Genomic DNA, 21,372 nt, shown 5'->3' on the forward strand with positions numbered 1-21,372 from the left:
AGCCAAGATGAGAAAAAGTTGAGAAATGGAGTAAGACAATTGTTAAGGCAAGACAGTGCAGGATGTAGGCCATGCACAATATCTGGGTATCTATGAGTGTTCCTTGCTTGCGGGTACCATGCTGTATCATGAAGAATCTGAAAGGCATCAATAATTGAATATTAGCTATTTCATAGATCATTAGTCCCAGAACAATTGCCTCTAATGAAAGGACACTGGGAAGGAGGCAGTGCTTTTATAAAGGAATGAATCTCCAAGTTATGAAGATACCTGGACAAATTGAGGGAATTTTAGTGAGGTCAATACAAAGGAAAAGGACAAATAGAGTCAGGAAGGAGATTTGAGGGATTTGAGGAATTGTTTTCTTTGATAATCACTAGGATAGTTGCTCAGTGTTTCTGGATATATAGATAATTCAACCAACGCTATTGAATGCCTCTTCAGATCCTTGAGCAAGAGAATTTGGAAGAAATATTAATAAGAAATGATTGTTCCTGTACTCAAAGGGCTTATGATCCAGTGAGATACATATATATATCCTTAGAGAAAGGATATGAATTTTTTTTCTTTAAAAAGGGGACATGTGGAAGGACATTCAAAGTGTATAGAATGTCATTCTCCCTCTTTTTCTTGGCACTGATTGAAATTAAGCTCCTCTCACCCCAACACACATCCTTATATTATAGTTTCCATGGGGACTGAGAATTTATGTTGTGTGACAAAATGTCATTATAGTTAAGAATCTTAGTGCATGAGGCAAACACTAATATTTGCATCCATTGGAGCCACCAGGAGAAGCTTTCTGAAGGGCAGAAAGCTAAAGAAAAGTAACATTTCACTCCACTTTGTTACAATTTGTCCTTTCTCTGAACTCTAAAATACAATTTAGCTTTTTATCATGGTGCCTGCTAACTGTTCTCCAGTTGTTAACTTTGTGTCATTCATCCCCAAACTAGTTTACAAACTTCTGAAGAGCAGAGATTGAGTCTTCATCTTCCCCTGTACCACCCTCAATGCCCAGCTCAATGTCAAATAAAGAGGCAGTGCCTGGTACTGGCTCCCTTGAACTGACTTAAATGGGAATCGCAGTCAAGGCAGAGAAGAGGGAGGTTCAGAGGAACTGAGTGAGGAAAGGTTAGAATAAAGCTTGCAGTTTTAATGATCCAGGCTCATATTTTGGAAAGACCTGAATTTTCAGGGAGAGGTATGCAAATTGAGCAAATCAGAAACAAAGTTAAAGGCAGCCTAGAGAGTCAGGGGACTGGCTGAGCCTCAATTTCATGCTTACATCTTTATCTACTGGCACACAAAGGGTGTAATGGCTTTCCCTTAGTGCTGTTTCACTGTAGAAACTATTAACCCAGGAAGGACACAAACCAAGACGTTGAAGTGTTCACTGAATATTTGCTGAGCCCCACAGGTGTCCAGCAGGGCACCGACCATGTGCCCATAAAGCACATGGTTGCCACAAAGGTCAGCGAAAGTCACAACCCTTGTCCCTATGAAGCCTATAGATTTAGTGGTGGCTCAGATAGCCCCCGGGATATTCACCTGTGTTTCCTTTGGTCTTTTGCTCACTCATTCTTCATTTATTTTTACAGCACAGTATTGAGAGTCAGTTTCATGCCAGGATCAATAATTATGCCACATGACTAAATAACATTAATAAAAACTTTGGAGCCTCCCATGCATTCAGAAGCCAATGTCTGAGGAATTGGTGAGCCATAAGGGAAGAAGGGCAGAGTCCAAAAGAGAAAAAGTATTGCTATATTTGGGCTTATTTCTCAACAAGGAGCTTTTCATGCCTAAATGTATTTTTCCTTTTCACTGAGCTTTCTGGCATAATCTCTTCTTTAGGCCTGGATTGTGCCTAAGTTTTTCTCTAACTAAAGACAGCAGGGATTCTAGTGTGAGGGCTTCACTTGGCTTTCAGAAAGATAGCTTGTTTGGGTTTAACTGTTATTAGAAAAGACTATGTGTCTTTGAGCTTTTCTCCCACCCTCTCTTTTTTCCAAGGGATTTGTCTGGAAATTATTTGAAATACTTGAGTTTTCGGTGAATAACTGAAACACGCGAGCAAACGTAAACTTCCAGGCTCTGACTTGGCAGGAAGATGTACAGAATAATTCCTCATGATTGGATGGGACAAGCCAGAAATGATGTGGAAGGCGGGGGGGGGGGCAGATTTGCCAGTGAAGACACTCGTCACTAGCCCAGCGTCCACATTAGGGGAGAACTCACAAATTAGAGGGACCAGCCCGACTTTAGTTACTGAAGATCCAGACCCAGTCTTCCCTTTCCCTCCTTTATCCTTTGCTGTCCTCCTACAACCCATGCCCCAGCCCTTCTAAACTACTGAGGGCGTCTCAAAGACCTGTCATGAGTTATCTCCTTTGAGAGATCTCAGTTATCTCAGTGAATATGTAGAACTCAGTTTGGGTATTACTGCTCTAGCTCAGATCCCTTCAATTAAACAATGAGAAATTTAAGATCTTAAGACATTCACCCAAGGACACACATCTAGTAAGTGACAGAAACCAGGTCTTCTGCCTCCAAGAACAGTGTTCTTTCCACTACATCATGCTACTGAAATTGATTCCCAACCCTAGTTCCATGCTACCAGAAGCTGTCCTAGTTATCTCATATTGTGAAAGATGTAACAAAATTCTCAAAGCAAAAGTGATAATTTACTTTAAAAATTTGTAACACCATATTTTTGGTGTTGATCAGAAAATGGTACAAACTTCACAGAATCGAATGATAATAAGACAATGCCAATGCTAGTATATTGCAAATCTGAAAAGGTTGAAGCCCACAGTAATATTCAACCCTGCAAACTACACCCACACATTCAGACTCTGACCTTGAACAACTAATCCTTAGCAAATCCACTATCCCTTAGTTTTATGCAGTTGTATTTGGTGGGAGCAGCAAGTGAGTAGATGTTTTTCAAAACAAGGTAATGAAAGCCCAGTGTTTACTGTACTAACGTGGGCTCCTCTCTGCCCAGAAGTTTCAGAATTTTTAATAATAACCAACGTCAATGTTTAATTTAAAGCTAGAGCACACTGGTTAAGAAACTGCTAAAAATAATCTGCTTCATATTGATGGCTTTGGCTTTGTTGACTCATAAAATGTCAGGGTTAGAGAAAAATAACTTAACGGAAGCTTCAGCTATGATTGTACCTTTAATTATTGATGCTCCATTCTTAGTCTTCAGGGGCCCAAAACTAAGATGCGACATGATGAACAGAGACCATATGATGAACTAAGCTTGGGAAGGCTCACTCTCTATTCTGTCCACAAGACTCCTAAACTTAACAGCTTACAGTAAAAACCACGGAGTCCAAATATCGACTGATTTCATAGCATTCCTTCACATTGGATGGTGGGAGAAGGAGAGGAAGGGCATGAGTTGCCAGATTTGGGAAGCAGAGAACTAGGAGATGCCTATGTCCTTAGTACAGCCAAAAGTGAAGGTCTGTGCTTGTGAATTTACGAGAATGGTTTCCAAATGGATTCCCCTAGTTTACAACAAAGACTCCAGAATCACTCAGGAGATTCAGGACTCATCACTGTTGAGGGGGAACAGTTATGGATTAAGAATCAGCAGAACTGAGTTCTAGTTCTAGCTCTGCCTTATATTAACTACGTATACTTGAGCTGCTCGATCTCATAGTGTGCCTACCTCATCGAGTACCTGATGTACCTAAAAATTCCTTACTGACCTTCAGCTACCAATGACTGAAGCCAGACACCATGCTAGGTGCTTTACATACATTAAATCACAGCATTCTGTACTCACAGAAGGGACTAACGTTTTTATCTTTGTCCCCAGATAATGCGAGTAAACTCCATGAACCCTGTATTTGTTCTCATAAAGTGAAAAGCTTTGATTTAAGAATTGATTTCTGAAAATCACAAATGGAGACATGACATAGGCTTTCCAGAAGGTATCAAAGTGCAAGTGAATCATAAATTGCTCATGACAATGGGGGTCAACATTCAAGGTTTTTTTGTTTTGTTTTTTGTTTTGTTTTGTTTTGTGTTGTTTTTTGATTTGTTTTGGTCTCCAGTTCCCTTTTCTAAAGTTAATCAGTTTCTGACATTGTCACACAGCAAGAACACAAAGTCAAAGGAAACCTATGCACTCACTACCCCCCATGGAATCTGATTCAATGGCTTGCAGCTTTGAGGTTCAGCTGGCAGACAGAGCCTTTGGACATTTCAAGAGCAATGAGAGAAATGCCTGCCACAACATGTGCTTCTCAACTCTGCTGGCCTAACAAGCCAACCCCAGACCCACCATGGGGTGGGAAGGCATCACAAGCTGCTTCATGGAGCTTCTAGAAGCCAGACTAAGAGGGTGGTTCTGAATAACAAAACTTAGGCTGGCCCCAGAAATATTTTCATGTAACACCAGTGTCAGCTGCACATGGAATTGCTTCTTCCAAATCAGGAAGGACTTTGCCCTGAGCCAGCACACTCTTGGGTTCAGACACATTTGTTCCATTCATTACCCATCCAATCAACCTTTCCTGAGCGCCAACTTGTGCCAGCCTCCTGGAAGCCTGTACTCTATATAACAAAATGAGGGGGAGAGGGGAAGTATTAATAGCTAATAGTGGTACCCTGTACTCAATCTTATGTGAATAAAGAAGAAAGGAAAATAAGCCAGATTATGGGGAAAGGAGGTCCAGAGGAGTTTCCCAGATAGGGTTTCCAGATTTAGAAAATAAAATAGAAGGTGTAAGTTAAATTTGATTTTGAATATATAACAAATACTCTTTTTAGTGTAAGTATTTGGGGCCAATATGAAACATACTTATACTTTAAAAAGTATTTGTTGTCTATCTGAAATTCAAATTTAACAGGCATCCTTTATTATATGTGGCAATCTTCTTCCTAAAGGAGTTGCCTGGCTGAGTCTTACTTTGGGAAAAGGTTGGAGATGTTTCTCCTGTAGGCTTGACTTATTAAGGATGAGATTGAGGTGCCTCCTAACTGTACATAGGAATGACCTGCCAGACTCTGTCCTTCCACCCTTAAAATTGCTGGTGCCATTTAACCTTGACCTTCAGGTTCAAACCCACCCAGGCTCTGACCCTATCACTCTTTATCAGAAGAGTCAGCCCAGGTGACTCAACAACACTGACCTTGCCATTGGCCCTGCTCAGACCATGCACCTGGCATGACCAAGATAAGTTTTGTAATATATATGAATGAGTGACGGTCTTAGTTACTACCGGGTTTTTTTCTCTAATTTTTGTATCCAAGCTATCCTAGCTCCCAGTTTCAGTAAGAGGGCCCCTGCTAGAATCAGGCACATATCAGATATTCAATAAATATTAAATCTTTAATTCAGCAACATGAAAAAACGGGCCAGAAGGTAAAAGCTGGGCCCCAGCTTTGCATTATTACACAACTCTTCCTATCCACTGGCCCTTGGTTTACTCCTCTGTAAAATTAGTGGGCCAAAATATATAGATGATCTGTCTCCCTAGCCCCTTTTAAGTCAAGTCTGAGCTGTTTGCCTATGTGTATATCCAGGCCAGTCCCTATGTATTAAAAAATCCATAAGGTTATTCAATTTCCCTTTTAGGCAGGCCAAGATTTAATGTGTAAAGATAATATTGAGCAATAACTCATTGGGAAATTACCTTTGCTATACTCAGACCATGTTTTGATTTCATAATTCAACACAAATCCCTCCAAATTTCTAATCCTGGGACCAGTTTCAAATCCTTGGAGCATCTCTATCTTTATACAGTGCTCCAAATAAGCCAAGCCTTTTGACAAAAATTATCTATTTATGCATAGCCTTGATCATGAATGCTGTTTTTTTAGCCTCGCTATTTTAAAAAGCAAATATTTTTCTAACAAATAAGGACATTTTTCCTCCTTTAATTTTCTTCAATTTTTTTGTATGTTAGAATTAATAAGCAAATTATGGCTGAGGTTTTCCTCTCAAAAATTTATTCAGTTAACTTAGTGGCACTCAACCCTAACAGCACATTAAGAAACACATGGGGATCTTTTAAAATGATGGAAGCCAGGGTCTCACCTTAGATAAATTAAATCAAAATCCCGGAGGGAGGAGACCCTGACTTGCTAATGATTCTAAGGTGTAGCCAAGATTGAGATATACAGAATTAAGACACCAGAATTGTTTCCATGGCATTAAATGTTTACATTATCCTTGCAAAATATGTGAGGCCAACAGTAGGGCAACTGGTCTGGGAGCACTATAGAGAGATGGGTTTGAGGGGGAAATTAATGTAAAAGTAACCCTAAGGGTCCAAGACCACAGAGGACATTTAGCCATCATGACGACTGGGTGGAGATGAACGATCACTGAGAGGTCTCTTGGGGTTTAGGAAGAGTACAATTCTAAAACCGCCACACCTGCAAAGACATGTGAGCATGTAAGAGAAGAAGTTGACATCTCCCATGGACCAGATTGCAGCCCCCTTTCAAAAACCTCTCTCAGCCATTTTACCTCATTACTCATCATTGAAAAGATAAGTACAGTTTTGCAAGAAAACTGATCTTCCTCGATCCTTATCCATTGCAAGCTTCCTTTGACTTTCTCCTCTTCTTTCCTCTCCTTCTCTTCCTTCTTCCTCTTCCACTACTACCATTAGCACAACTGCTAGCAATTCTGAAAGGGGACATACAGTGAAGGGGGAAAAGTCAGGAGCAGGGTCAACTACAGAGAGTGACCAGTATACAGAAGTTCACTTTTCTTTCTTCTCCTGGTCTAATTCTGGGGGCATTCTGAGAGTTAACATTTATTGAGCACTGACAGTATCCTAGCTTGAGTTTCTCTTTATTTTCTCATCTTCATCTAATCCTTGCTGCAATCCTCTGTAGAGTTACCAATATTATCCTCACTTTGAATTGAGGAACCTGAGGCTTAGAGAGGTGAGATAACATGTCCAAGGTCATACACCTAATAATTAGCAGAGCCAACATACACCTCAGTTGCTACTTCTCCCATGATCCACATCCCCAACCATTGGTAGAAAGTGATATCTCTCTCTCAGATTCCACAACATTCAGTTTCCCTTTCCAAGCACATGTCCTGTACTGTTCATGTTGTGGTAATTTCTGAACCCCCTCCTAGAGAGCTTGACTCTCTAAAGGTACTGACTTTATCCAGTTTATTTGTGTCCCCATTGTGCCAGTACAATATTTGGCATGGAACATAGCCAATCAATAACAGGTGAAAGTTGAATGGATTTGGAAGTGAAGGAGTATGTGTTTCAACAGCTGACAATTTTCTTTAGCAATTTATGCTCTGAAGTACCAAGGAAGCTTTTGAGGAAAGGATTTGAGACCTGGAAACTCTTGTTTTAAAATTACAAGTTCAATTAATCAAAGATATACACTGCATAGGAAGGGGTTGAGGCACCAATCAAGAGGCCAGTGCTGGAACTGGGTTTTAAAGGCTGTAAATTTAGGAAGGATATTATACTAGCAGCTGCCCAAAGCAAGAAGAGCTAGCAGGATCAGTTCAGAAATGACAAGTTGATTTTATCTCACATATCTCACCCACTGTATTGGTAATGACTGCTTAAGGAGCACGATTGGGAATGATCTGAGACTGCATCCAGGCTCAGCAGGAAAAAGAATATGGTGTTTGATTAGCAATGTCTACCCCGGGTAAGGGAAGGGGAGGAAGGGTTGCAGCCATGCCACGTAGCTGTTATCCCGAAGCTTATTCACATTAACATCTCTTAGTGAAGGTCTTCTTGGCATTTGATTCACTACCAAATACAAACACTGAATCCTAAAAGCCAACAGATCAGAGTTAAGATAGAGAAGCAAGAGATGGAAAAAAGAGGGAATAAGGACAGTAGGTCTAGGAATACCTACAAATACAGTCTTGTGGGGTCAGAGCTATTTAGAGTTAGTTGAAGTATCTGGGTGTATCTGGCTGACTTAAAGGACCGCAATCAGAGTGGATGGAAATCACGTCATAAGAATTACAGTTCCATTACAATACAAAATCCAGCCAAGCTGGACAGAGCACAACCACAGCTCAGGCATCTCAGACTTACACATCCCAGAGACCATCTTAGAACTGAGAATTCAACTCCCCAAATGGCGAAGCATCATAGTGTCAACGATGACATAATGAAATTAGCCCAGTTAATTTTAGTGGGTGTAAATAGATTAGATCCTGGGGAGAGCTAAACTGATACTCATTTAAATTAATTCCAGGTGAGAAAATAGAAGTGACAGAAAGCAACACAACACTCTTATTGCAAAACTGTGGCTTGTGTTATCCTTCAGAGACACAAAATCATTTTTAAATAAATGTAAGAATAGAAAAAGTCAGTGACAGAATTTAATTTGCTATCACTTGTTTTATCACAATTACTTAATATTTTGAATAAGCACAAGTTAGCTCATGAAAGTGCTTCATTTTAAACCTCTATTCTCAAAACTAAAATTTTAAAAGAGAGTAATTTTGCTTTAACCTCAAAACATTTTAAGACTTGTTCCAGAAGAGGAAATGAAAATACTGGTGAGGGAATTCCCTGGCAGTCCAGTGGTTAAGACTCTGCACTTCCACTGCAAGGGACACGTGTTCAATCCCTGGTCGGGCAACTAAGATCCCACATGCCTCGTGGCATGGCCAAAAAAAAAAAAAAAAAAGAAAATATTGGTGAAATAAGAATATTTACTAAGTTGCTAACCCTTATATAAATAAGTGTATAAGGTTAGGGCTACCAGACAAGGTAAGAATATAATTTATGAAACTGCTTTTTGCTCTGTCCTCATTCTGTATACTAGCTAGAGTTCAGATGTTAGTTATGATTCTCCATTGTACCCAAAGGAGTTAAAAATTCTAGCTTTTCGTGATACAAATAAAGATAAGTTGTTCCTTTCTTGTGGTTCCAATTGTCTTAATAAATGTCTTCCTTCTTACTTCCAAACTGTAGACAATTTATCAAAAAGTTTCTAAAATTTCATGCAGTACAACTGTGCAATGCCACAGATAGCCAAGGAAAGGAACTAGAGTGTGAAGGAAGGAATAGAATAAGATGGAGAAAAGAGAAGTGGGTGGGTGGTGATGGGGCACTAGGTAGGGCTAGATTCTAGAGTTATGCCTGTGGTCCTGTCCACTTTCTAGGCAATTGTTTCTTTCTATAACTTTAAAATAAGCTTTTTTTTTTTTTCTGTTAGTAAAGTGAGACCCATTTATTGTATTAAAATTTTTAATAAAAATATAGGAAGGCAAAGAAAACTGCAATCATATACCTATATATCACTATTGAACAACTTAAGCATATAACTTTAAATACATATAACACATACACTATGTACAATAGATTATACTGTGTATACTAACTTGTAACCTTTTTTTTAATTAAAAATATATCATAAATATCTTTCTAGGTCAACAAATATTTAATATATACCTGACATATTTTTGATTGCATTGATGTACCATAAACTGCTTAATTATGCAAATATGAGCATTTAGTTATACCAAATTTCACTATTTTAAATGCTGCCATGAATATCTCCTAGTAAAATCTTTGTGCAGATGAATGATTATTTTCTTAGAATGCATTTTTTAAAGTAGATTCACTTGTTTCAAAGGGTAGGTGTCTTCTGAAGGCCTTTGAAACATGATGCCCTCCAGAAGGGCTGTGAAAATAAATGCAGTGGGTGTTTCACTGTAATCTCACCCAAACTGGATATCTAGGTGTTTTTTTAAAATATCTTTGCCAGTTAGATAAAGGGAAATGACATTATATTTCTTCTGTTAATTCACATTTTATGTGTACCTTCTTAGAGGTCTATTTGCAGATCTATCCATAGTCTTCCATGCCAGCCTGTCTACAGCTAGCACTAAAGAATGTGGCCACGGATGACCTAGCTGCGTCCTTTCTCATCCTCCTTTTCTCATGAAAGAGCTGATTCTTCCTGACAAGGTGAAAAATGCCCACGTGCATACTTCCAAGCTGAATGGATAGAGAAAGATAAGTTATCGCCTACAAATTTCTGGCTTGGCAAAAAGACACTCTGAATATACATTTCGGAGAAGACAGCTGAGATTGTAAAAGTTCTTTCAGTCAGAGAGGCTCCCAGCTTGGATTTATTGCCACAGACAATGAGATGTTACTTCCAGCCAACCAGATAGATGGCCTAGAGGGCAAATGGCTACCTCTGACACCAGAAAGGTGCAGCCTTCATTAACAATCCTAGCAGCATCGGGAGAAAGAGAAACAGCGAAAGGCTCATTCTCGTTGGCAGAGACAGAAGAAACTCACAGAAGTCCACTCAGTATCTCCAGGGCCTGTCAATTTCTCTACAAAGTGACAGAACATCTGCCTGAACCAATAATCTAAGAGGGGCAGAGAAAAGAAAAGCGAGGAAAAAAATATTCCGAAGTTCCTCACCTGAGAAGCCAAGCCCAGGTGGGAAAGATTAACACAGGAGCAGGTCCAGGAGGACTAACTCAGCCCCTAGGACCACTAAGAGCTCCCAGGAACTTGCCCGCACCATTCCCCAAGTGGCCTGGGATGTAGGAATGCTCAGGAGTCAGAGTTTCTGGGTTTGAACCTTGCTTTACCATATGATGTATGTGAAGCCATGGACAACTTATCACTTCCTCTAAGCATTCATTTCTCATCTATAAACTAAAACTAATAATACCTTTCTCATAGTGTTTGCTGTGGATTGAGTTGCATCCCTCCTAAATTCATGTGTTGAAGCTGTAACCTGCAACGTGACTGTATTTGGAGACAGGGCTTTTTGAAGGTAATTAAGATGAGTCATAAGGGTTAGATCCTAATCCCACTGGTTTGGGGGCCTTATCAGAAGATGAAGAGTGAAAATGAAATCTCTCTCTCCATGCACACGCACCGAGGAAAGGCCATGTGAGGACACATTGAGGAGGGAGCCATCGAGCCAGGAGGAGGGCCCTCACCAGAACCCAACCACGCTGGCACCCTGATCTCAGACTGCCAGCCTCCAGAACTGTGAGAAATGAAATCTGTGATGTAAGCCACCCAGTCTATGGTATTTTGTTATGACAGCCCAAGCTGACTAAGATAGTGTTGTCAGGGGAGAACTAAATGAAAATTTGTATAGGAAACACATACCATATATTACGTGTTCAATAAAGTTAACTTTAAACCTTTCCTATTCTCTACCCTCTCTCCTCCCTGTAACCCTCTCACCCATATATTTGCCCAACATGTATTGGAGTTTCCAACAATACAATTTATTCTGCCCCTACCTCTTCTCACTCCTCCCTTGACCTTAATGTTGCCACCCTCATCCTAACAATCAGTCTGAATTTCTGAATGTCCCCTCTTCTTGACCGTTTGGTTTTTATGTTCTTAATGCTGACTCGCACTTGATTTTGACTAATGAATTTGTCATTGGTAAGAAAAGACTTCCAGTACCTTAGAAGAGTTCCTGGCACATAGTGAACCCTGTAAATGTAGTTATTGTCATTGTTACTACCCAGCATCCTGACATTATAATTAAACTATTTTTCTTTTATTTTCTAGCATTCAATAAGAGTAGGCATAGTTAATTATACTGTCCTCCAAATAAATGGCTGAAACAAGAATGCCTATGCCAGCTATGGCCCTTTGATGTGTGTGGGTGCAGAGGGGGGAGTGGGGGGGGAGAAGGAGAGAGAGAATTTCTCTTTAGATTGTAAGATGTCATATACCAGCACAAACTTTATACCAGGGACCCAGAACCACAGCAAAGGAAAATCTGAAAAGAATTCAAGGATAGTCCCTCTCTAGGCCCCAGCTTAGCCCTCCATCTGCCTGGAAGAGATAAATAAGCCATCAGAGATACCTAAGACCAATGAACAGGTGGAACACTAACCTGGGACATAGGACCACCAGTGGAAGTGACCAGGAGACCCTGAGGCAGGACACCAGACTCTGTAGAAAGTCCTTGCTAAGTATCTTGGGGAAATCCTAGTTGATGTCCTGGGGTTGAGTCTCGCCTCTGTGTCTGCCATATCTCCACTCAGAACTATTGAGTTCCCAATAAGAAGAGCAGGGCGTTCTGGTAAAAAAGAAGTGAGTGTGCTGGTGGGAGCCGGCAGAGACAGTCAGTGTCATTATGAAAGTGCCTGTGATGTTGTGAAGCCAAGGGAAATGGAGCCAGGATGCAGAGCCATGAATAGATCCCCCAAAGGAACATCAGACTGGATGGCTAAGTAGAGACTGGATGGAGAATGGGACGGGCGAGGCAGCAAAGGAGCTGGAAACCGCAGGCAAGAGCATTCCACAGAGAGCTCAGAGCTGAAAGCCAAGCAGGCTGAGCATCCCCTGGGATATCTCTTCTCCATGGAACTCAGGGTGTATCACGGGGCAGGGTGCCTTTGAGTTTCCTTAGGGAGGCAGTATTGCCCGTTGGTTAGGAGGGTTGGTTCTGACACCAGACTGCCTAAGTTCACATCTCAGTCCTGCTGTTTACAAGCTGTGTTATCTTGGGCAAATTACTCAAGTTGTGCCTTGATTTCTTTGTATATAAAAGAGGCTAAAACTGCTACAGACTTAATGGGGTTGTTTGTGAGAATTAAATAAAGTACAGGTAAAGCACTTAGAATAATTCCAGATTTAGAGTAAGTACTTAATATGTACTATTATTATTATTATTATCATTATTACTATTATTTTATCATCATCATCATCATATGCATATAAATCCCTCTAGATCCTAGCAGGGAGGAAGAGCTAGGACCTTTAAATTAAAAACAAGATTTATAATCTTGCCCTTATTCAGTTGTCAGTCCTATCATCTAGAACTCTCATTTTAAATATGTACCAATGTGTCATTTTGATACAACTTACAAAAATAATAAGTACCAATTGTTATATACCTGCTTGATACCAGGGACTAGATTTACATATGTTATGACATATAATCTTCATAATAAGTCTAAAAAGAAACACTATTATCATCTCCTCAAGAGTAGGCTTTAGGAAACTATAAATTGCAGCCCAAATCCAGCCCACTGCCTATTTTACAAAGTCTTATAGAACATATTTGCACCAGTCATTTACATATTATCTATGGCTATGTTCATGCTATGGTGACAGTTACTAGCTGAGACAGCAATTTTCAGAAGAAGTTTGCTGACCCCTCCCCCCAAGAGATGAAGACACGGAGACTCAGAAATAAACACTGGGTCCAGGGTTGCATAGAAAAGATTCAGACCCAAGTCGGCCTGAGTTCAAGCTCAGGCTCTCAGCCACTATTATACAGTCTCCAAAGTTATTGGTCTTCATATAAAGGCCCAGAGGAAGTCTCCGTGACTAGATGAAATAAGCAGATGGGGCTACGAACATCAATTAGTCGTATAAATATCCGACATCAGGCCCACGAGTCAGCAGCATTTCCCTCCATTGCCACCCACCAGATAGGCTGGCTGTCTTCAATCGTCTTGTCAAACGCCAGGCAACATGCAGTGAGCTCAAAGCACATAGTTCCCATTATGCCCACTGTATTGCTCCAGCAGCACCAGTCTTGGAAACAAATGGAAAGAAATTCCTATTAGTGCCCCTTCTTCTACAGCTAATACAGTTCCTGGTTTGGGGCTGGTCAGCAGCATTTTTACTCTCACTTGAGTATGCCTATGTGTGAGCAGGAAGAGAGAGAAAAAGGAGAGAGAGGCTGATCTCAGTTGAGTCCCAAATTGGTCACCCTCTGATGACCTTTAGATTAGATGGTCCTGGATGATGGCCCAGTTTGGAGCTGGAACTAAGAAGGCAGTGTGCTATATTGGAAAGAGATCTGAATCACAAATTCAAACAGTGCTTCTTGAATTTTAGTGTGCCTAAGAATTATCTGGAGAGCGTGTTAAAATATCGCTTCCTGGGTTCGGTGCCCAGAGATGCTGACTTTATAGACGAGGCCGAAGAACTTGCATTTCCGTCAAACTCCCAAGTGAGGCTGAGCCACGCTGTGCCTAGCACTGAGCCAGAGGAACCGGCTCCGGTCAGTGGCACACTATTCACCACCTGAGAAGTCACTAAAACTTCCTGGGCTGTTTCTCATCTGAAAAAATGGAGCTAATAAGCTAATAATCAATGGAAGAGGAGATTAATGCAGAAGTTGTTTTAATATTTACTAATAATGAAAATCAGGATTTCCTGAGCAGCTACTCAGTTCTGTGCCAAGCATCTTACACCACACATTACCTCTGATCTTCATAACAACCTTCCAAGGGAAATAAAATCACCATTTAACAAGCAAGAACCCTGAGGTTCCAGAGAGGTACCTTGTCTGAGATCCACAGCTAGGAAGTAAGAGGACTACAATTCCAACATAGATTAGAATGTCGCCAAAGCACACTTTTAAATCCTTCAGATAGGCCTAATTAGTCTCCTAACGCTACCAGAAGTTGCTTACGCAGTAACTCGTACCCAGTATGCAGGAGAAAGTGGGGGATCCTGACGACAGGACTACAGGCAGCAGCCACAGCTTCCAGCCATCAGAGGAGTGAAGACAGCTTCCCCACTTGCCCTCTGCTGATGATGTTATTTGATGGAGTGCTTGAGACCAGTGATTACCCGCTCTTGAAAGCAATCATTTCATCCTTCATCCTTCAATGACCAGCAGCAGGGGTGCCTAGGGCTGCGAGAGCTTGCAGCCAAGGGTGAAAAAAAAAAACTTTCAAAATCCAGGGAGCTCAAATGAACACCTCTTGAGAAAATATATTTCAGAATTAAACGTTTAATGCTGGGTTTTCATTTCCTAACAGCAACGGGCTGTGGAAACAAGTGCCAAAGAGCAGGAGGAGACTAGCAGCGACCCTCGCCAATAACAGAAAATTATTTATTGCTTCCCAAAGCGGTATTTGAGCCCAGCGGGCTGCACTGAAGATGTGACCGCATAATGGCTGTGTGGCACACCCCTCTAATGGAGCCGTCACACAAGCTCCGCTCAGCAGCCTGAGTGGCGGCTTCGAAGAAGGTCCTCCACTGCCAGGCTTTTGCTTGGGCTGTTCTGGGCCAGGATGGAAGGAGATCCTCCTGGCCACTTCAGTGACTCTGGGGGATGTCTCATTGGATGTGTGGGAGATCAGAGAGTAAAATCCAACTTGAGTCTGGTGGAGACATTGTGGTGCTCCCAGCAATTGACACAGTTGGACAGTGGCCTAGCAGAAACCTGTGCTGCCTTTTATGTTCATGGGAAAATCTCTCCATGAAATCCCTACAGATGGAAAAATAAGTGTATTAGTTTCCTCTTGAGCTATAACAACAAATTGCCACAATTCAGTGGCTTAAACAATGCATATGTCTTGTCTTATAATTCCGGAAGTCAGAAGGCCAAAATGGGTTTCCAAAATCAAGGCGTCATCAGGGTTGCTTTCCTTCTGAAGTTAATGTCCACACGGACCCTAAATCAATTATGTAAATAGTTCAAAGGGTATTAACCTTAGCTGACACCTCGATTATATTCTATCAATAATGTGACACTCTCTCCCCAAAACTCCCTATTCATAAGCACATTCCTTGATCCCTCATTTTCAAGATTGAAATTATGAAAACATTCTAAACACCAGCAAAAGAAACCTTATTCCTCCTCTCTCTTCTTCCTGCCTAAACCTCGCCTTTTCAGCCAGGGAAGCCCTGTCCTCCCTCTATGCCACAACTCGTTACTGGGGACCCTGCTCCCATTAAAGGGACAAAGATTCAAGAATCTCTTCAGGGAACAAGACCTATGCATCAGGGAGTTATGAGTGTGCAAACTGGACCCAGGATCTCTTCCTTCTTTCTGAAACTGTTGCAAGGTGAAAAGCTTACAACAAGAAAGCACATCCACAGTCTCTTCTTAGCCTTCAAATTAGATTTATTCACAGCTTGAAAACTGGAGTTCTAAAATATTAAATCTCAAAACAGGGATGAAGATGTGAAACAATAATGATTGCAAAGCCATACCACTGATTGTAGTACCCTTACTCATTTTGCTCTGGGGGATTAAGACTGAGGATACTCTGCTAAAATCAAAGGGCTACATTGAGTGGTATGCTGGAACGAACTTGTTAAATTTCCAGGAATTCAGCGAGCTCATAAACACAGCTCGCCGAATATGTAAAAATTGTAAAAATTTTTATTACATAAATTTATAACTAAGCAATACTAAAAACAAAGTCAATACAGTCCCAAAACCCATCACTCCTAATGAATGATTTTACTACATTTCAATATTATATATGTTCCTGAGGCTATTTATATCTATTGCAGTCGTGAGGTGGAAATACTATGTAATGGCGCATTGCTACCATCCCCTCCCAACCCTACATCCCATGTCATCATGTTGGTAACTTAAAATCAGCCATGGTGGGAATAGTCACGGCACGGAAATCAACAAAGGCCACAAGTCAGGGTTTGATTTATTGTTTTGCTGACTATCTCGACTTAAGAATGTAATGGAGAAAATGTTAATACTGCAGATTACACTTTAAAGCAGGTTGTCTATAATTGTTTGAGGAAATAACCTTCCTGTATTCTAAAACCTTTATCCAATTCAGCAAATAAGCTGTACACATCATTAGCCAATTAGTAAAGTTCCAACATATGCCTTCATTTCTTCAGTTTCATCTTATTAGCTAATGTAAATGAAAATACCAAGCAACATTCATGTCAGAACTACACTCATTCTTCAATTGCAACAGTAGATCGGGTAAGGATAAAAGAGTTCAGCAAAAATCAACAAAAATACTGTGAGAATCAGTTCACTCTATGGAATTTATGATAAAGATGATTGTATATTATATTATTTGTAATGCCCATACTTTGTATCAGTAAAATTTTTAATAAATTTTTTTTTGAATTTTTGAATTTTATTTTATTTATTTTTTATACAGCAGGTTCTTATTAGTTATCTATTTTATACATATTAGTGTATATATGTCAATCCCTATCTCCCAATTCATCCTACAACCACCACCCCCCCAAAATTTTTAATAAATTTATAAACATGTATATATCTATATTTGTACAGACACACACACTTTTTTTGTAGAGCTGGTAATTAAACATTTACTGCCACATCACTGGTTACATCTTTCAGAAAGAGAAATTTGCCCACAAAGACTAGTTGCAAAGAAGAAAGAGAATACTCTAAGGCCACATCATTCATCTCTACTAGAGGCTCGTGAATATGGACCTAGTGAAGGGAAAAGAGATTGGAGGGAAACTGGATGGAACCTATATTAGAATTATCACAAAACCTTCTGTGTGCAAAGCAGGCAGAATGCAAGACTATACAAGAATAACTGAATAAAAATCTCAGGGCCCAACTAAGAGGGCTCTTGAGAAAGCCAACAGCCAGCAGCTCCCAGCACTGGATGCCTCACACCAAACAACAAACAAGACAGGAACACAAACCCAACTATCATCAAACAGACTACCTAAAGCCATACTAAGTTCACAGATACCCCAAAACACACCTGACACAGCCCTGCTCATCAGAGGGAAAAGAATCAGCTCCACCCACCAGAAAGCAGGCACCAGTCCCTCCCATCAGGAAGCCTATGCGAGCCACTGGACCAACCTCACCACGAGAGGCAGAGAACAGAAGCAAGAGGAACTACAACCCTGCAGGCTAGGGAAAGGAGAGCTCAAATACTGTAAATTAGACAAAATGACAAGACAGAAATATCTTGCAGGCAAAGGAGTAAGATAAAAACCCACAACACCAAATAAATGAAGAGGAAATAGGCAAACTACCTGAAAAAGAATTCAAAGTAATGATAGTAAAGATGATCCAATATCTCAGAAATAGGATAGAGAAAATACAAGAAACATTTAACAAGGAACTAGAAGAACTAAAGAGCAAACAAACAGAAATGAAAAACAAAATAACTGAAATTAAAAATACTCTAGAAGGAATCAATAGCAGAATAACTGAGGCAGGAGAACAGATAAGTGACCTGGAAGAGAAAATGGAGGAAATAACTGCTGGGGAGCAGAATAAAGAAAAAAGAATGAAAAGAATGGAGGACAGTCTCAGAGACCTCTGGGACAACATTAAGTGCACCAACATTCGAATTACAGGCATCCCAGAAGAAGAAGAAGAAAAGGGTCTGAGAAAATATTTGAAGAGATTAGAGCTGAAAACTTTCCAAACATGGGAAAGGAAATAGTTAATCAAGTACAGGAAGCATAGAGAGTCCCATACAGGATAAACCCAAGGAGAAACACACTAAGACAGATATTAATCAAAATAACAAAAATTAAAAACAAAGAAAAAATATTAAAGCAGCAAGGGAAAAGCAACAATGGAATCCCTATAAGGTTAACAGCTGAACTTTCAGCAGAAACTCTACAGGCCAGAAGGGAGTAGAAAGATATATTTAAAGTGATGAAAGGGAAAAACCTACAACCAAGATTACTCTACCCAGCAAGGATCTCATTCAGATTCGATGGAGAAATCAAAAGCTTTACACACAAGCAAAAGTTAAGAGAATTCAGCACCACCAAACCAGCTTTACCACAAATGCTAAAGGAACTTCTCTAGGCAGGAAACACAAGAAAGAAAAGACCTGCAAGAACAAACCCAAAACAATTAAGAAAATGGTAATAGGAACATACATATCAATAATTACCTTAAATGAAATGGATTAAATGTTCCAACCAAAAGACACAGACTAGCTGAATGGATACAAAAACAAGACCTGTATATATGCTGTCTACAAGTGACCAACTTCAGACCTAGGGACACATGCAGACTGAAAGTGAGGGGATGGAAAAAGATATTCCATGCAAATGGAAAGCAAAAGGAAGCCAGAGTAGCAATTCTCATATCAGACAAAATAGACTTTAAAATAAAGACTATTACAAGAGACAAGGAAGGGCACTACGTAATGATCATAGGATCAATCCAAGAAGAAAATATAACAACTGTAAACATTTACGCACTCAACATAGTAGCACCTCAATACATAAGGCAAATGCTAACAGCCATAAAAGGGGAAATCGACAGTAACACAATAACAATAGGAGACTTTAACACCCCACTTACACCAGTGGACAGATAATCCAAACAGAAAATAAATAAGGAAACACAAGCTTTAAATGATACATTAAACAAGATGGAGTTAATTGATATTTATAGGACATTCCAGCCAAAAACAAGAGATTACACTTTCTTCTCAAGTGCTCATGGAACATTCTCCGGGATAGATCATATCTTGGGTCACAAATCAAGCCTCAGTAAATGTAAGAAAATTGAAATCATATCAAGCATCTTTTCTGACCACAATGCTATGAGACTAGATGTCAATTACAGGAAAAAAAACTGTAAAAAATACAAACACATGGAGGCTAAACAATACACTACTAAACAACCAAGAGATCACTGAAGAAATCAAAGAGGAAATCAAAAAATACATACAAACAATTCACAATGAAAACATGGTGACCCAAAACCTGTGGGATGCAGCAAAAGCAGATCGAAGAGGAGAGTTTATAGCAATACAATCCTACCTCAAGAAACAAGAAAAATCTCAAATAAACAATCTAACCTTGAACCTAAAGCAATTAGAGAAAGAATCAAAAAAAAAAAAAAAAAAAACACCGAAAGTTAGCAAAAGGAAAGAAATCGTAAAGATCATATCAGAAATAAATGAAAAAGAAATGAAGGAAACAATGCAAAGATCAATAAAACTAAAAGCTGGTTCTTTGAGAAGATAAACAAAATTGATAAACCATTAGCCAGACTCATCGGGAAAAAAAGGGAGAAGACTCAAATCAACAGAATTAGAAATGAAGAAGGAGAAGTAATAACTGACACTGCAGAAATACAAAGGATCATGAGAGACTACTACAAGTAACTATATGCCAATAAAATGGACAACCTGGAAGAAATGGACAAGTTCTTAGAAAAGTACAACTTTCCAAGACTGGACCAGGAAGAAATAGAATATATGAACAGACCAATCACAAGCACTGAAATTGAAACTGTGATTAAAAATCTTCCAACAAACAAAAACCCAGGGCCAGATGGCTTTAGAGGTGAATTCTATCAAACATTTAGAGAATAGCTAACACCTATCCTTTTCAAACTCCTCCAAAATATAGCAGAGGTAGGAATGCTCCCAAACTCATTCTATGAGGCCACCGTCACCCTGATACCAAATCAGACAAAGATGTCAAAAAAAAGAAAACTACAGGCCAATATCACTGATGAACATAGATGCAAAAATCCTCAACAAAATAATAAACAGAATCCAACAGCACATTAAAAGGATCATACACCATGATCAAGTGGGGTTTATCCCAGGAATGCAAGGATTCTTCAATATATGCAAATCAATCAATGTGATACACCATATTAACAAATTGAAGAATAAAAACCATATGATCATCTCAGTACATGCAGAAAAAGCTTTTGACAAAATTCAACACCCATTTATGATAAAAACGCTCCAGAAAGTGGGCATAGAGGGAACCTACCTCGGCATAATAAAGGCCATATATGACAAACCCACAGTCAACATCATTCTCAATGGTGAAAAACTGAAAGCATTTCCTCTAAGATCTGGAACAAGACAAGGGTGCCCAGTCTCACCACTATTATTCAACATAGTTTTGGAAGTTTTAGCCACAGCAATCAGAGAAGAAAAAGAAATAAAAGGAATCTAAATTGGAAAAGAAGAGGTAAAACTGTCACTGTTGGCAGATGACATGATACTATACATAGAAAATCCTAAAGATGCCACCAAAAAACTACTAGAGCTAATTCAAAGAATTTGATAAAGTAGTGAGATACAAAATTAATGCACAGAAAACTCTTGCATTCCTATACACTAATGATGAAAAATCTGAAAGAGAAATTAAGGAAACACTCCCATTTACCATTGCAACAAAAGAATAAAATACCTAAGGATAAACCTACCTAAGGAGACAGAAGACGTGTATGCAGAAAACTATAAGACACTGATGAAGGAAATCAAAGATGATACAAACAGATGGAGAGATATACCATGTTCTTGGATTGGAAGATCAACATTGTGAAAATGACTATACTACCCAAAGCAATCTACAGAAATGCAAATCAAAACAACAATGAGATATCACCTCACACCGGTCAGAATGGCCAACATCAAAACTCTAGAAACATTAAGTGTTAGAGAGGGTGTGGAGGAAAGGGAACCCTCTTGCACTGTAGGTGGGAATGCAAATTGTTACAGCCACTCTGGAGAACAGTATGGAGGTTCCTTAAAAAATTAAAATTAGGGCTTCCCTGGTGGCACAGTGGTTGAGAATCTGCCTGCTAATGCAGAGGACACGGGTCAAGCCCTGGTCTGGGAAGATCCCACATGCCACGGAGCAACTAGGCCCGTGAGCCACAATTACTGAGCCTGCG

At 39.8% G+C, this 21,372-nt stretch overlaps 2 long non-coding RNA genes across 2 annotated transcripts in view; one reads left to right on the forward strand and one right to left on the reverse strand.

Annotated features, from left to right (window-relative positions):
* Positions 1–21,372, forward strand: part of LOC309606598 — a 330,419-nt gene that overhangs the window by 196,609 nt on the left and 112,438 nt on the right. The gene's annotated exons all lie outside the window — the stretch shown is intronic.
* The window catches only part of LOC309606588, a 113,132-nt gene continuing 101,635 nt past the window's right edge, over positions 9,876–21,372 (reverse strand). The window contains exon 3 of the long non-coding RNA XR_014231969.1: positions 9,876–14,640. This is a non-coding gene — a long non-coding RNA (uncharacterized lncRNA). The remainder of the gene's footprint in view (positions 14,641–21,372) is intronic.

Source organism: Balaenoptera borealis (genome assembly GCF_965194805.1).
Source record: "Balaenoptera borealis genome assembly, chromosome: 11".
Classification (NCBI taxonomy): Eukaryota; Metazoa; Chordata; class Mammalia; order Artiodactyla; family Balaenopteridae; genus Balaenoptera; species Balaenoptera borealis.